Genomic DNA, 17,590 nt, shown 5'->3' on the forward strand with positions numbered 1-17,590 from the left:
TCACATTGCCCTTCACGTAAATGGTAGCCAGTGAATGGCCACCTCCTCCGTACACAGAGCCTTTCTCTGAAGAAAGTAAGGGACAAATGACACATAACATTAATCATGCTATAAGAAAACAAAGTGTGCTTAACACTGCCGCTTTGATTTCGTATGGAAACTAGCCAGATGGGCCCCCATCACAGCTTGGGTGTGTGACGCCGGATCAAGACCAAACATTGCTGATTTTCTTTCAAGGTAAAGAGTGGCAGCATAAAGCACACTTGGGGGAAGGGGGCATTACTAGTGGAATATGTAGTTTGGGCCTAATGTGTACGTAGGCTCCATATTCACCTTTAAAGCACATTTTAATTCTACTTCAAAGGATTCTGGGCACCGTAGTTTGCGAAGCGTTGCTGGGAATTGTAACTCTGTGAGGGGTGAATTACAGTGCCCAGTGTGGGTGTTAAAAATGGAGCAAGAAACCCAACTCTGCTAGCATCAATGCCCTACAGAGGACTCTGAAGTTCTTTTCGCCCTTTGCTCTGAGAACATTTTAGCAGAGTCCAGCTGCACCTGTATTCCATTAACTTTAAAAGCATTTCACTGTTTACAGTCACCAGGAAATGTCAATGTCTGTGTTATATTAACAAGTCAGATGTAGTCTCGGTTTTTAAGGGTTAGCTGAGAACACTTCACTCTGACTCACTTGCATGCTTAACTTCCGAACGCAACTGACGCTGACTGAGTGGCCCTGTATTCTTTATATCACAAAGGGCAAGTTCTGGAGGTGTGTAAAGAACAGAGTCCCTGGAATACAAATCACATATGCACCAGCAGTACATGAGTGGCACCAGTTCAGGTTCTGGTGGGTGAAGCCAAGGATATTTTGGGGTGGGGAACACAAGGTTTAGAAGCAATGGGGAGACAAGGCCAGTACGAATCTGCATTTTGCTTCATGTGGACAAGTCCCTAGTCATGCATGGTCTGAAACATGGGGTTGTGGGCTTTCATAAGTGGAGACCCTGGTGAGAAGTCCAAGACCGTTTGGTCCTTCAACTCTGTCTCTTATATAATATGCTTCCTTGAATTTGTCTGCATGCCTGCGTCTAAAATGTCAATGGATATTACTTCTAGTATTCCCACATATATAAAGAAGAACATAGGAGAAGCACCTAAGTATTGTCTTCTACACTATCCTTCTCCAAGCTAGTATATAGAATGTTCTGTGTCTATTCAGTTTGGAGGTGTCTTGCCTTTAGGGCATGAAATAAACTAGTCAAGAGACGCTTCCTCATCTCCAGCCGTAGAATACACAACTGGCACACATTGCAATATTGGAAAATTGACATGCAAAATATATCTCTTCAGCAGCAACAACCTACTGCATTTGTGGCGCTACTATAATTGAGGACAGTGTTGGATGATTTTGTAAAGGAAAATATACAGTGGAGTGGGGGGGGGAGTTAGCAGGTTTCTGCATATAAGCCCTAGAGTTGATACCTGCAAACCAAATGCAAAAGTCGCATCGACTACAGCGTATGTTCCATTTGAAAATCTCTCTTCCACTTTCCATATTGCATTAACAAATATGTGACGTATAGGAAATCCAGAGGTGTTCTTGCAGTCAATTCATCCCCTGCCTCTTGAAACAACACCTAAGTTTGAGTGGCTGCCCTTGTCTTTGCCTTCCCACAGTTAACTGTTTCCTTCACTATTGAAATTTCGATGGTAAGTCCTTGGGGCAGGGCCCTGCCTCTTTCTGCTTAAATTCCCTGTAAATTATGTGGATTGACAGAAAATAACCTGCAAAAGCACCTCCAAATTTGCAATCCCTTGTCTGGAAAAAAAGGAACTAATTTTTCACTGCTACTTTGAGACACAGGTCTCTTTTCTGATGTTGTCCCTTTGGTGGTGATGGCGACGTGGTCTTGTTCCCAGAAGAGATTGGGTGACATATATGCTTTGATGCTGTGGCACAGCCCAGAGATCTGAAATGTAAATCCTGCAAAAGCTCTAGAGTTCTGTTCTCATTTTGCACCTGCACAGATCCGAACTGTCTAAGGAGCACATTACTGTGCCTCATCTCAGACTGCTTGGACCAAACCCAACCACCATGTAATTCCATTGAATTTAAGTGGAGTTATGGCAGGCAAAAGCAAAACAACAACAACAACAAAACTGGCCTTGCGGGTTTGTAAATGAACCACAGTTGGGGGGGGGGGAGCTAGAGGGTGTCGGTGATAAGCAAGAGCAGTGGCGAAAGGAGCATATCTCCTAGTTAGCTTTGGACAGCTGACACTAACTCCATTGTGAGATAAGTCTTACTGACTGTGGGAAAAGCAGCGGGGAAAGACTCACACCAGCATCCAACTAGTATTTAATGGAAAAAAAACAGATCTGGAAATCTTGACAGTATCTGCTCCCCTCTCTCCCAATCCTCTCCCCCCCCCCTGCCCTCCATCCCTTCCAAAGAAGTAATGAAAGTAACTTGTAAAGTATCATTTGCTTCAGTTCCTAGTCCAAACATGCATTTCCTCAACTGGCTTTTTTTTTGGGGGGGGGAGGGTATTACTTTCAGAGGAGAGAAGGTGGGTGGTTTGGGGGGGGGGCGTCTCAAGTGGATGTTTATTTTCTGCCAGAGAACAGGAGCTGTTTCTCGGCATCATCAAAAAAAAAAAGGAAAAAAAAGATGAATCATTGTTTAATTAAAAAAAGATATATCAAGTAACCTCAAGATAAGTTTTGGGAATCTTAGTTATAAAAGGGAACACCCATGCAGTGCAAATCCCTGTAGAAGAATAGATTGACTTTCTTATATCCTCCAACTCAATGCACACTTTAGTGTTGGCTCTGGGGGTGGGTGGAGCAAGAAGGGGGGGGAACCACCCACACAAGAGCAGCAGATGGAAAGGAAAACATTTCGCCGTCTTCTCTACAGTGTAAGGATAAAATGTGCTGGATATATAAATGAAAATTAATCCCTTTCAAGTAAATACCTGAAGGTTGAACACATTTCCTACGCCACTGGAGGTGTATATCAGAAGGGAAGACAAAACTGAGAAAACTTTCTGCAGTTCTTGGACTCCCAGAAGCCTCAGCCATCGTGGGCAATCATGATGGGAGTTGAAGACCAACAACATCTGCAGGACCACAGATTCCTCCACCTGTGACTCAAACCTTGCTCTTGGGTTGCCGCTTTACTATTATCCAACCATCTCCAACTGCATTTGCATACATAAAAAACCAAATCTCTGAATAGAAGCATAGTTGGAATACAAGAATTAGCAGAGTAAGAGTATTAGTAAGACTCACTGAATGGCCATTACACTGAAACAGGAAGTTTGAAGCTCTTCAAACTCGAGACATAACCTAGACCTCATTGGTCCTCACCTCAAATGTTCCCAAGCTTCAAGTGCGCCATTGGTGTGGCAACACTGCTGACCTCTCAGTGCATCAGAAGCCTGTGGGCATAGAACCAGGCAGAGGCCCTTCTCGGTAGTGGTGCCCGCCCTGTGGAACACCCACCCATCAGATGTGAAGGAAATAAACAACTATCTGACTTTTAGAAGACATCTGAAGGCAACCCTGTATCGGGAAAATTTTCATGTCTAATGTTTTGCATTTTTTTATGTGCTGTAAGCCACCCAGAGCAGCTGGGGAAACCCAGCCAGATGGGCGGGGTATCACCATCATCATCATCATCATCATCATCATCCTAGGACTCTGAGATCCATGGGCGCAGCCAGGATTTTTGTTGGGAGGCAGGACTTGGGGGGGCAGAACTGCGACGACTGGTCAGTTAAGTATTGTTTTACTTGATCGGGGGAATATCTGCACCCCCCCATTGGCGACGCCCATACCGAGATCCTTTTCACATATACTACTGGCAAGACATGTGCCTCCCCCTCTTATATCTGTGCAGCTGGTTCTTCCTGCCAAGTGTAGAACCTGACATTTGTCCCTATTGAAATTCATTTCGTCTTCAGCAGCACTGGCTAGCCTTCCCAGTTGGGCGTTCACTGCAAATTTGATGAGCATCCCCTCAATTCCAAATTTGAGGAGCATCACCTCAGTTCCTTTATCCAAGACATAAAGATGCTGAACACCCCACTTGTCACGTTTTCCCAGGTCATATTAAGCCTGCAAACAGACAAGCCAACAACTTGTAGTTACAAGTCATTGACCCACCCCCTGAAAATTATTATTGCAGATATCAATGCTTGGAATAGCCTCTCTTCCCTGTAGTCTCATTTCTCAAAGCTGACACCACAAAATAGAAATCAAACAGTTATTTAAAAGCCCTCCTCTATAAGACCCGTATTGTACATGTACATGCCAGCTTTGTACAGAAACCTTCTCTTCCCTTCTCCCTCTATCACCAGGGATAAGCTTCACTTCTGCGCCTTACATTTGGTATGCATAGCCAGCCTCTCTCTAATGTTGCGTTTCAGTTGTGCTTTGACAGCCCTGATTGCTAATTAGTCTCTGCCTTCTGCTGAATGCTTAATAAATATAAGTAACTGTACATGAATTTATAGTACAAGCAAGCTACTCTAGATAGAGCTCATATTTATTTACTGTTTAGATTTATACACATTATCCAGGTGGCTTGCAATAAAATATTTTATACAACACACATCTTAATACATTGAAGTAAGCTAATCACAGCTACTTAAGAATAGCAACCACATCGTATAAATGAATGGACATAACTGTCATAATCTGGCACATTTCTGATGTAGATGTGGTAGTTCTTTTGATGCAATTATCCCCAGCCCACCTTCTGCATAATTTACTTTCCATCACACACATGTGTGTGTGAGTAAGAGAGAGAGAGAAAAAAATAATAGCAGTTCAGTGCACAAGCTATTGCACATTCTAGTCAAGAGATTATGAATGGCGACACACAAGCAATTGCACACCTAAAAGCATATCCAATTGAAATAAAACAGTGGTTTTCCTTCCCATTTGATGCCCATCACCAAGGATTTCCAAGACACTGTGCAGGGTTTCCATGGATATCCAATTACGATGGGGCACAGAAGCAGAAAACTCCATGGAAATAAATGGGCAGGTATTTCAGAGGAAACAATATCCTGGTTAAAACTTCAAAAGTACAGCCTTCGACCCATTCTGTTTTTATTATTTGGGGGTGAAATTTGCATAATAACAAACACTCCAGCAGAGCAATCCCAACTGCCTGTTGCTGTCATGGTGGCTTTGCTGAGCTACCAGTGCCTCCACAGTCTGGTCACTCATCAGGAATGCCATGCAGGGGAAACAAAGGGTTAAATTCCCACTCCCTGAACTGCACGGTCCCATTTCTAAATAGGCCTCCCTCCAGGTTTGCTACATACAGGGGCAAAAAACAGGCAGGTTAAATGCATACGGGCATTTAAAATCTCATTTAATTTGTCCCACAGGACCTAGCTTGGAGATTGCCACTGTGTAATAGATGTGAGTGGCCCCCAGTGACAGTTTTCCAGAGGATTCAGGGAACAGTTGTGGATTAATAGGATGGAGACTTCTCAAGCCTCTCTCTTTAAAATCATCCCCAAAGTTCATTGGAGTTTAGCCTGCAGGAGGATCAGACAAGCCATTAGGCCACATAATGCTTATAATGTTTCAAGAGCATGTTAGAGCCTGCACTGCAATGGCCCAGGTCACTTAGGGACTTTGTTATATTACTGCAGTGCACCACCACCTCCTCTGCCAGCCTCTTGATGCTCTGCTAAACTCATCATTACTGTGAATCAGCAAATATGCCGCATGCTGTTATGTTTAGTGTTTCAGACTTAGTGCTGAAACTGGCAAGCTGTTAGCACTTCATCTGGCTTTATCATTTTGTCGGCAAGGGAAAAGAAACCTTACTCCCTTTCCTTGAGACGCAAAAATATGCTTATGTATTTTGTCGTTTAACAACAACTTCACAAGGAAAGAGTTCGTCCTGTAAGGCTTGTCAGCACAATTGTTCGCAGTGAAAGTGCGGTGGATACTTCAGAATTAACTCACATTCCATCTTATGAGCACATACATTACTTCCCAACTTGCACACGTTCGATTCATATTGTTAGGCAGTCCGTAAACAGTGGAACTCTCCGCCCACTGGTGCATCTAGCCTTGTATTGTAGCACCCTGCTTGTGGTTAACGCTTAGCTGGAATGAAATATTCAACGCAGCAGTAGAGAAATTAAAATAGTAATTTATTTGTCAGACAAATAAATATGAGGCACAGTGGTATATGGTTACCAAGCTCTGGCCTGGCCTCTTGCCATTCTGGCCAGCACTTATATTTCCTTAATCCAGCCCCCTTGCTCCTCCTGTGGCTGCCTCTGTCCAATCAGCCTGGTTGAAATTCCTATTGGCTGTTTGCTAGAGCCAATCACAAAAGATACACCCATTTCCTTCTTGCCCTTTTATGGAAAATAAAAAGCTATATATTCTTCTATCTATAAATGACAAATAAGTAGTAATATATCTTACATGTGTCTCAACAAGGAATCTTAATTACCAGCTCACCTCTTGCCCTCCTTGCCCTATTGCCTTCCAAAACAGATAATTAATCTTGAATTTTTATCTTATGCATATGTCAAAGATTGAGTTCACATCAACATTGAGATCTTCATTTGAAGGTTTCTAAACAAAAGGCCTGACAACCATATATCAAGAGCGCTCGATTGGCGTCTTCTGTCTGGCAAGGGGGGGCTGGTGCCTGATGGCCCCTGTGATCTCTTCCAACTATATGTAATAAGAATCTAGCATTTCTTAAATCCTTTGCATAATTATATTTAAACTAATATATTTAATACATAAACAACCTTTTAAAAGGAAAAGAAATCTTAAAAGGATCTTAGTTTAAGAAACAAACAGCTTTTGAAAAGTCTTCCCAGAAAATGTTCTGTTTCTGCCAGCTAGATGCTTTTTCACTGCTCTTGACCTTCTTAACCTTAGGAAGAAGATATGGCTCATTTTACTATTTATCCACCCTTAATTTGTAGGGTCAGTGTAACCTTGGCTGTCAGCCTGTAATTCCCTTTTTACGACTTTGAGAATTGTTTTCTGCTATAAATCAGGGGGGCCCCTTGTCTAGGAGTAAAAATATCTTGTCAAGGTTTTTAGGCAACTGGTCTTCTAAGACTGGTCTTTTAAGATACAGGCCCTGATTAAACATATAAGCTTTAATAAAAATGCAGGCTTATGATTAGATGCCTCAGTATAGCTTTTGCTGTATGCTGAAGACACTTCTCTTAACCCTGGCCTTTTACAGTTAAGATATTCTGTTTTGTGGGACCCACGTCTTTTGCTGAATTTATATTGTTCTGTTTTGAATGGGATGGCTTTACTTGTTCCTTTCATTGTAACTATTTTACCTGCTTTTATAATTGTCTGCCTATATACATAAACATGTAAGGCTGTCATCACGCTGCAGCTTGTGTGGCGCCCAATAGGCGGCCACGCCAACTCCAGCATCACAAATGCAAGGCAGGTAAACAAGAAGCAAACTTTTTTGTTTAATGGAGGGGGAGGTGCTTCACAGTGTGGTTTAGCAAGCCGCTCTGGGAAGTCCCTCCCCCCGACTGTTAAGAATGGCTGCAGCAAGAGTTAACAGAGGGGCTTCAGAATACTGCTCCATGAAGCACCTCCCTCCTCCTTTAAAAGAAGGTGGGACTTGGGGTGAGTAGTGAGGGGATAGGTGAAGGGGCGGTGTGAAGGGAGGGGGTTGTTTAAGTGCGGGGGGAGGGCACTGGCAAAAGAGTTGGCGGGTAGGTGGTGTTGGCAAATGGAATGAGCAGCCTCTGGGATTTTATATTGTTGTAACCAGCTCTGTGACTTCATGGTAAAGGGCAGGTAAATAAGTAAGTAAGTAAGTAAATTACCGTATTTTTCGTCCCATAGGACGCTCCGTCCCATAGGACGCACCTACTTTGGGGGGGGGGAATAAAGGAAAAAAAATTTTCCTTTATTTTCCCCCCCAAAACCAGGTTGGGGAACAGTGGGATGGCGGTGCTGTGCCTCCCCACTGTCCCCCGAGCTTGTGGGGCTGGCCGATGTCTGCCTGGCGCGAGGGGCGCTCTGCTTCAGGGCGCCCCGCGCGTCGGGCGGCAGGCTACTGTCCGCAGCATGGGGAGCCCTCTGTTTCAGGGCACCCCCCGTGCGCCCTCCCGTGCGCAAGGCTTGCCGACACCTGCGCGAAGCACGGGGCGTCCTCTGGAGGGCGCCCCATGCTCCGCGCTGCCGGCTGCTGCCCGCAAGCCTTGCGCGCCCGGGGGGAGATCCCCCAGGTGCGCAAGGCTTGCCAACACCAGCACGGAGCACTGGGCGTCCTCCGGAGGGTGCCCCGTGCTCTGCTGCAGGCTGCCGCCCGCAAGACTTGCGCGCCCGGGGGAACTCCCCCCGGGCGTGCAAGGCTTGCGGATAGCTTCCTGGAGCCTGGAGAGCGAGAGACGTCGGTGCGCACCGACGCCTCTCGCTCTCCAGGCTTCAGCGAAAGTCTGCATTCGCCCCATAGGATGCACACACATTTCCCCTTCATTTTTGGAGGGGAAAAAGTGCGTCCTATAGGGCGAAAAATACGGTAATTAATTTGAAAGCTGGTTCTTGTGGTATTTGGGATACATCGTAGAGGATCACAAGTGAAAGCAAATGAGACCACAGTCAGGAATTTATACTGTAGTGGGAAGCAAAAACTTCTCACGTTAGGATCTGGGGAAGGTGAACATGTAAGAACCAGTTGTGTGTTGGAAATGTAAAGAAAAAGAAGGGACTTTCTATCATATGTGGTGGGAATGTAAGAAGGTGAAAGGCTTCTGGGAAATGATATATAATGAATTGAAAAAAATGTTGAAATATACATTTGTTAAGAAACCAGAGGCATTTTTGTTAGGAATGGTAGGAAATGAAATAAATAGAAAAGATTATAAGCTTTTTTTATACGCAGTAACAGCAGCAAGAATACTTCTAGCCCAAAAATGGAAGCAAGAAGAATTACCGTCGATGGAAGAATGGAGAATGAAGTTAATGGAATATGCAGAACTTAATAAATTAACAGGAAAGATCCGAAACCTACGAGACCACAGATTCACTGAAGAGTGGAGTAAATTTGGAGACTATTTGAAAAGTAAATGCGATGAACAAATAACATTCATGGGTTTACAAGAGGCTCTGTGAAAAATAATAATAGAAATATTGTAAAAAAGGGAATAAGAGGGAGGAGGTTTTTAATAAAAGGCAGTATTAACTTAAGAAATGCGGAAGAAGGTTTAAAACAGAGGATTTGCAGAAGAGCTGAGGGAAGTCCAAAAGAATGTATTTGTGAAAAATTTTGTTATGTGTTTTCAATATTTTGTATTTTTGTATGTAGCAGAGCTCACAGCAAGGCTGGGCTTAAGTTTCAGTGTGTTCAGCCTAATTTTGCAGTCTATAAGGATAACATATGGTGAACTACTTCTCTTTTGCACTCACCACAGTTTTGCGGTGGGGGTGGTGGTGGGGGGAACTGATCAGAACTCCCTTACTCCCATTTAATGGCAGACATCTTCCCCTCCCATAGAATGTCTGAACAGAAGGGAAAATTACAGCTGCCTCAGAAACATGGCTGCTAGCGAGGGCCTCTGAGAGAAGCAACTTTCCAGTGCTGATCACCTGTTAGATGAAATTGACTGGGGAGGAATGCAAAGGCCACATTGAAGCATTTCCTACCTGCATTAAAGACTGAGCTGATTATCCCCCCTCTGAGCATCATTTCTGCCTTTTTCATAACATATGTAATCATTAAATGCACAGAATATTACTCACAAGCCATACACACGCATTAAAACACCGGCTAATTACTTTATGGTACAGTTATAGGCAACGTTATTGGAACTCTGTATTGAAATAAAATCCATTTCTAGTGCGTAATCACATTTCTGTCAATTCCTAGTATACCATAAAAGGTTTCCCTGAGGAATTGGAATGGCTGTATGCAGCTGCAGCTTTTCTTAGAAAACATTTTAAGTATTCTGATAAACATATTGGAAGGTCTTTTGGACAGCACAGGAAATAGCATGCCAAGCTATCGGTTTATTATATTTTTTTAAGTTAAAGGAAATGCAAATGAAACGGGCCGGCCGTACAAAAAGAAGCATTTCCCCCTTCCATAAAATGGAATGTCTGGGGGGAGGTTTGGAAAGAGCAGAGGGTCAGTGCGAACTATGCAGGCAACCTCTTGTTCTGACTGGACTGTTAGCCTTGATAATGTCACAGAACGAAGGCGGAGAGGGCAAGGCTGTCTCAGTTCCCAAACTTCTCCCAAACTGGCCAAGCCTCCTTGGTTTGAGCTTAGTAAAGAGTTTGAAGCTGGGGACTGCCATCTACTGAGGAAAGAAAGTTGGTGGCCTTGCCCTAGAACTCCCTTGATCCTGCACTGTGTTGTTATTCTGTGCAACTCCTCCAGCACTAAACTTAACAGCAGGGTTACCACTCGATTGAAGAGATCTTAGCTGAATGATGAAATAAAGTTTTTATCCATTAATTGATTAAACCTGCTTAGGTTTTGCACACAAGTAAAACAAAAGTTTGGGGGGGGGAGCACACCCTCTTTGTTCAAATGGATTTTGCATGTGTCATCACAAACAGACATGTTCTGGGAAGAAACATTCCCTCTTGTGTGAGAATGTGGGGGGAGGCCTCTTCTGAGATAGAAAGCTGCTTTGTGCAACACATTCAGGCTGCATTCTGACTGTGTTTCATTCAGTTTTCCTGACGTCTCCTTAGCCGATCACTCCTGTGTTTTATGTGATCTTTCACATGACGTGAAAAGCCGCTTCTGGAAATCTAGTGGAATCTAGCAGAGGTTTAACACTCATTTCCATGTGAATAGCTTCAAGAAAGATGTCCCCATGGATCCCCATTAACGTGGAAAATCAGATCATGAGTTTTGTGCTGCAATCTTCCTGCAGTTTTAATGTGATGAAATATGGGACAATATTCTGGCCTACAGTTCTTTCCTGCCATTTTAATGAGCAAATCATGCAGGGTGCAGAAGCATTTGTGCGCATAGAGTGGTGATATGTCCAACGGTGCCCACAGTTGTGCCACACCACACCCACGAGTGTGAATGAAATTTAGTGCAACATTGGCAGTATGTTGATCAAACAGGCACAGTTCCATAATGCAACAGGTACAGTATACAATGTATAATAATAATAATAATAATAATAATAATAATAATAATAATAATTTTTATTTATATCCCACCCTCCCCAGCCGAAGCCGGGCTCAGGGCGGCTAACAACAATAAAACAGTACAACAGTACAACACAACACAACACAACACTCTAAAATCATTCATTAAAAGGAACATTGGCTAGCAGGACACACGCAGTAGCATTAAAAACAGGAAAATAAACACAATAATAAGCCCTAAATCTTACACTGGATGCTTAGAACCTCTTACTCTGGAATATAACTATAATGGAGAAAATTCTGCATGAATTTCAACAGGGATTAAAAACTCCAGGCACTTTTTATATGATTTGGCATTCCTTTATGACATACACAGTGGAACCATCATTTTCAAGACAACATTCGTCACAAGCAATGCTATTTTTATAGAAAAAGAGGTACCTAAACTCACCTTGGTAGCCACTTGAGAAGTGCCAGAACTGAGTTCTGGTGAGTTTCAGCTGAAAAAAAGCCCTTGTCACAACCCTGACAAATCTGGAACTATACTTGACGAACTGCTAAAGTTGATAGTCTTGTACTTTGTTTTTTTAACTCATGTGCAACTACTCATTCCACATGCTTATTTTGTAATTTTGTTTTTCATCTTTTATTTTTTGTCTGCTGTTATAATTCTTTTCTGTGTTTTAGATACATTATAACATAAAATAAGAAACTTTACCAAAAAAAAAAAAAAAAAGGCATGGGAAGATCAAGCAGAAGAATCATACGAGTCATCCATCAGAGTGTCCAAGATCTATTCAGTATGAAAACCAAGTCACAAAAAAGTAATAGATGCATTACTTTAAAAAAAACAAATCCAAGAGAGCAAATCACAAAAGGCAAACCTGCAAATGGTGTAGATAATTCAAGAAACAGCCAGAGAAAATAGTTCATGACTAAATCCAAACAACTCATTTAGAGAAAGCAGGTCTCGCTTCAGAATAATATAAGCATATTTCCCCCTCTGAAAGTACCAACCTGGCATTCAAAAGACAGACTCATAACATATAGTAGATAAAAGTTAATGTGCACAAAAATAAGAGTTGAGACATTTACGGAGAAAACTATGTTTTTTGATTAACAACCGTAGCATTTTGTTGACATGACAGTAAAAGTGGCTCAACAAGAGAACTGCCAATTAAGACCTCCATTTTCCAGGTCTGAGCTATCCAACGTGCTAAATCAGCATCTTTGTCAGCATATACACATACCAGCTCTTGACACTGGCTGCAAAATAAATAAATAAATAAAAGGGGTTCCCTCATCTGCTGATACCTTAGTTATAGTTGTTCTTCAAATAGGTGAATAATATAATTTTTGAACAAAATGTGCGTTGGCTCATGACAATTTGAGCTATGCAAAACCACAGGGTTTAAGCTAGCTGGTTCAAGCTAGTTACTCAAGCAAAATCCACTTGTATGGTAAAAAGTCAGCTGTTCTTTTAAACTTGAATTAGCATTATTTTTAGAATATTAGCTTTACTTTTAAGGGTTTTTGTATGTTTAACACAGAAACTGTTCCAAGCACCATGCACGCACCATTAGGCTTCAAAAGCTGCGATTCTCGTGACTGTGTGTGAGGTCTGTTTGTTTGCTTGCCTGCTTATTTCTGTCCTGTCTCATATGCATCCTAATCTTTTCCAAGCCATACCCACTGACCTTGGAGGGAGAGATGGTCAGTCAAGCATTGGGGGTCCTGAGCCATATAAGGCTTTAAGATTAAAACCAGCACTCTGAATTGGGCTCAGAAACATAATGGCAACCAGGGTAACTGTGCCAGAACAGGTGCCATTTGGTCAGAACTGCCTATTTCCTGCCAGCAATCTGGCTACTGCATTCTGCACCAGATGCACTTTCTGAATCGTATTCAAAAGCAACCCCACACTGCAGCAATATAACCTAGAGGTTACTAGAGCACAGACCGCTGAACCCAAGTTACCTCTGTCTATAGGTAGAGAAGTGACTGAGCCATTAGTCAAAGCTGGTCGGAGGCACAACGTTCCACTGAAGTGACCTGTGCCTCAAGCAACAGTAACAGATCCAGGACAACCCTCAAGCTACGGACCTGCACCTTTTAAAATTGAAAATACAGGGCAGGTATGTAATGACCTCTCCAGTCTGTGGTGATATTTTGTTGCTTGCTGCACCATGATGTGACAACTGCAAATTCTTTGCACATTTTCTTCTGACACACTGACAGCAGCTTTGCTTTTCTGACAAGAATTGTGGTAAACTCCTCATCTTTATTTTATCTGTCAGTACTGTGAAATACCCTGGATAACGTGTCTGCTACTACCAGAACATTTTCTTGTCTAATATTCAATAGTTCAAGTCTTGCAGCAGAGGCTGGAAAAAGAAAATCATGTCTGAATCCCGGGAGAGACAGGAGAGACAGGTACCAGCACTTGCTGAACAATATGCTGCTAGGGCCCTGTGCTGAGTTTCTGCCTTCTAGTGGCCTTCTACAGATGGACAGACCGAGCATTTAACAGCCACTGACTAAGGCCAGAACTTCCTTTTCTGTCTGTGCACATCAACACTCTTTTTATGAGGGACTCTCCAAGCATATGCCATTGGTTTCCAAGAACCATTGTACTTCTCCAAATATCACTGCTCCCATTCTCTTTTTGGAGTCATCCATTGACAATCTGGTTTATGTTATGTTCCAAACACAGTTGTTTAGTACATGACCTGCTTCGATTACGGTAACTGCTTCAGCTTTCAAAAAAAATAATCAGTGCAAAAACATTCACAGTTTTCCAGTAAGGCTTATAGGCTGACTGGGTGAGCATAAAGATTAGGTATGAAATTTGCAGCAAAATTCACCATTCCTAAAAATGTGTCCTGAGCACACCCAGCTCAAGGAGGACCAACGGCCAGTAGTTTAATTCATTATTGACAAAGCACAGACTTACAGTAGCTTCTAAGGTGCACCAAACACACAAAGACACTTCTGGCAACTAAGCAGCTGCCATTCCCTTCCCAGGCTTGCGCTCTGAGCTGGACGGTTGGAGCAACAGTGTAACCATGCTTCCACCCAAATGTAAGTTCCCGTGTCTGAAGGGCACACACAAGCAAACCTGTGACTTCACCCACATGGAAGGTGCCATTGTGCCTGCCTCTTCAAGTCCTTCCTGATCCTGGGAGACAGTGGGAAAAGGGGTGGAGGGGATTTGACTAGCCTGATTCTCCCAGGAACCGTCTACTTCTTTGTCTCCACTTTCTGGGACACTTCCCTTTTCTCCAGCCCTGGCTCCTGCCTCATGAGAGGCACAAAACCCCACCAATCACTGATTCCTTCCGCTGGATCAGCCTCGAACATCCCTGCCTCCACCACACACTCCTCAGAGCCCTGCTGGTCCCTGACAAAATGCTCGTAATGCCTTCTCATCTTCTCATGGTGATGTTTTTGAGACATCTTGTATTTGCCAACATGTATCTTCTCCATCTCAGATTTTTAATCTGAGCCAAAAATGAATTCAGGGGGCTTGTACTGTTTTGAAGCAGGCATGAAAAGCTCCCCAACCCTCGGTTGAGAGAAATGTGGGGGGGGGGGGTTGGTAATGAATAAAATATAAAATATAAACCAGAACAAGCCTGTCCAGAACTGCAGCAGTTGCACCCATGCACAGATGGCAAGCAACTTCAAAATGCCTGGTACCCACTCTTTTACCATGCACTCCTATATTCCCTCCTAAAAAGTACATGGAAATAATTCATGAGCAGTAGAATCGTTCATCATGAGTTACCACCCCCATCGTTCTGCCCGGACACTGAGGTCCTGCGCGGAGGGTCTTCTGGCGGTTCCCTCACTGCGAGAAGCAAAGCTACAGGGAACCAGGCAGAGGGCCTTCTCGGTAGTGGCGCCCTCCCTGTGGAACGCCCTCCCATCAGATGTCCAAGAGATAAAGAACTACCTGAGATTTAGAAGACATCTGAAGGCAGTCCTGATTAGGGGAAATTTTAATGTGTGACATTTTAATGTATTTTTAATCTTTGTTGGAAGCTGCCCAGAGTGGCTGGGGAGGCCCAGCCAGAAGGGTGGGGTATGTATGTGTGTATGTATAAATAAATAAATAAATAAATAAATACTTACCATGACGGCTCCCATTTTGCTCCTTTCCTGTCGTGTTTGGGAGCAACAATCCCTTGTTTAGTGTGACATCAGATGTGATGCTAAACCAGGGATCGTGGTTTGTTGCTCTTCTTTGTGCAGGGGGAAGAGCAAAGTGGGAGCAATCTCTGCATTCACAACAAACAACTGACTATAGTTTAGTGTGACATGTGAACTATATATAATAACCATGAAAGACCTACCTGCTTTTTCTCTGTTCAACTCCTGAGACAGCATCTGCAAGAAAGAATTACGTTTCTTAGTTGGCAAAACATTTTGTTTCCTTTCGAAATAGCAGAGGCACCCAAAGTAAAAGAGGATATTAAATTCTGAGATATTACCATCGTTGTCTGACCGACTCTAATGCTGCGAAACAACAGGTACTGATAAAGATTTTTTTGTGAACTCACAGATGGCTGCCAAAAAAGGTTTTAATTAAGGGCTCGACCTATAGTTGTAAACAGATATTTACTCATTTAAAATATTTATGTCCCTTTTTTCCTTCTGGCTGCTGAGATCCCTAAGGTGGCTAACACCATGAACAGTTTAAAACACTAATATAATGTTAAAACACTGAAACAAAGACAGTGTGTCAGATAAAAAAAGAGCCAGCTTTAAAATGCTGAGGGACAATACAGTTGAATATTGTGAGGCAGACAGTATATACAAGTTTACAGGTGAAATGGCTAGAGCTCATGTGTGTGGAATTTGGTGATGTTAGTTCTTCCAATAACACAGAGTTCTCAATGTCTCCTTATGTAGGTAAATCCCTGAGCACTCAAAACATTTGATGCTAGCGCCTGAGAACACTAACCTTTTTGTCCCTTCACAGGGCTGGCACCTATAATATCTGGTGCCTAGGAATGTGAAACATTTCTCAAGTATTAGGGGCTCTGATTTTTTATTTTAAATCAAGTTGTCTTCTCAAGTATTAGGGGCTCTGATTTTTTATTTTTTATTTTAAATCAAGTTGTCTTCTCTGAATGATTTACTGCACGTTAGGCACACTCATTTTTATGGTCTACTCTACAATATTTGAGTGATGTGGCTAATGGACTTCCATAGTGCCCAGTGGTATTTTTCTAGAAAAAGAGGTGCCAGAACTCACCATGAACACCTCCCTTGTTCTCTTAGAATGGCAATGGCGCCCACCTGAGAGATGCAGGAACTGAGTTTCGGTGAGTTCTGGCTGAGAAAAAGCCCTGATAGTTCCATGGATAAACTGTTGGGGTTTTATTTTGTCATAATAAGGCTTGTGATTTTAAAATTTCCATGGAAATAATGACACAGAACAAGCAGTTTTGAAATTACATAAATATGTGTCACAGTTGCCTTAGTTCTCTTCGAGCATGTGTCAGCCCCCATCATCCAGCTCTGCCTCCTACGATTTCTGGTTCTTTTTGTGAAATTGTATCAACAAAAAATACAGTTATGTCTCTTGACCAATTCCAAATGGGAACACAAAACCTGACAGATGAAAAGTAATTTATAGAAATAATGTCTTATAGGAAATGGCACTCGTGGAACACTAAGACAGCAATTTATCTAAGCTGAATGGAAAGCATCAGCCTGAGCCATAGAAACTATGAATGAGCATGACCCCAACTGCGTGGGAAAAAACCTGACAGCATCTGCAAATATGACTAATAATGGCACACACAAGAATTTCGATTTAGTGCTTTTACAGGACACCTCAAAATAGTACTAAGAGTACCAAGAGTATTAAATATATTATTACATTGCAATAATATGTTTATTTAAAGGTAACGGTACCCCTGACCATTAGGTCCAGTTGCGGACGACTCTGGGGTTGCGGCGCTCATCTCGCTCTATAGGCGGAGGGAGCCGGCGTTTGTCTGCAGACAGCTTCCAGGTCATGTGGGCAGCATGACTAAGCCGCTTCTGGCGAACCAGAGCAGGGCACAGAAATGCCGTTTACCTTCCCGCCAGAGCGGTACCTATTTATCTACTTGCACTTTGATGTGCTTTCAAACTGCTAGGTGGGCAGGAGCTGGGACCGAGCAACGGGAGCTCACCCCATTGCGGGGATTCGAACCGCTGACCTTCTGATCGGCAAGCCCTAGGCTCTGTGGTTTAAACCACAGTGCCACGCGTGTCCCTATACTGTATATGTTTATTTACTCAGAAGCAAATCTCACTGAGTCCAAAAGGTCTTACTTTCAAATAAATGTGTATAGGGTTGCACTGTCTAATTTGCTTATGGCAGTTAAAAAAATAAGCAGCAGCCAAGCAAATTTTAAAATTCTTAATTCCGTTTTCTTTCTTGCTG

General features: G+C 42.8%; 1 protein-coding gene across 1 annotated transcript in view; it reads right to left on the bottom strand.

Moving 5' to 3' along the window:
• The window catches only part of STARD13 (StAR related lipid transfer domain containing 13), a 157,484-nt gene extending 141,959 nt beyond the window's left edge, over positions 1-15,525 (bottom strand). Inside the window, exon 1 of the mRNA XM_079973366.1 lies at positions 15,504-15,525. The gene's annotated coding sequence lies outside the window, so the exon portion shown is untranslated. The remainder of the gene's footprint in view (positions 1-15,503) is intronic.
• Between the last annotated feature and the right edge of the window lie 2,065 nt (positions 15,526-17,590).

The sequence above is a fragment of the Podarcis cretensis genome (genome assembly GCF_951804945.1).
Source record: "Podarcis cretensis genome assembly, chromosome: 4".
Classification (NCBI taxonomy): domain Eukaryota; kingdom Metazoa; phylum Chordata; class Lepidosauria; order Squamata; family Lacertidae; genus Podarcis; species Podarcis cretensis.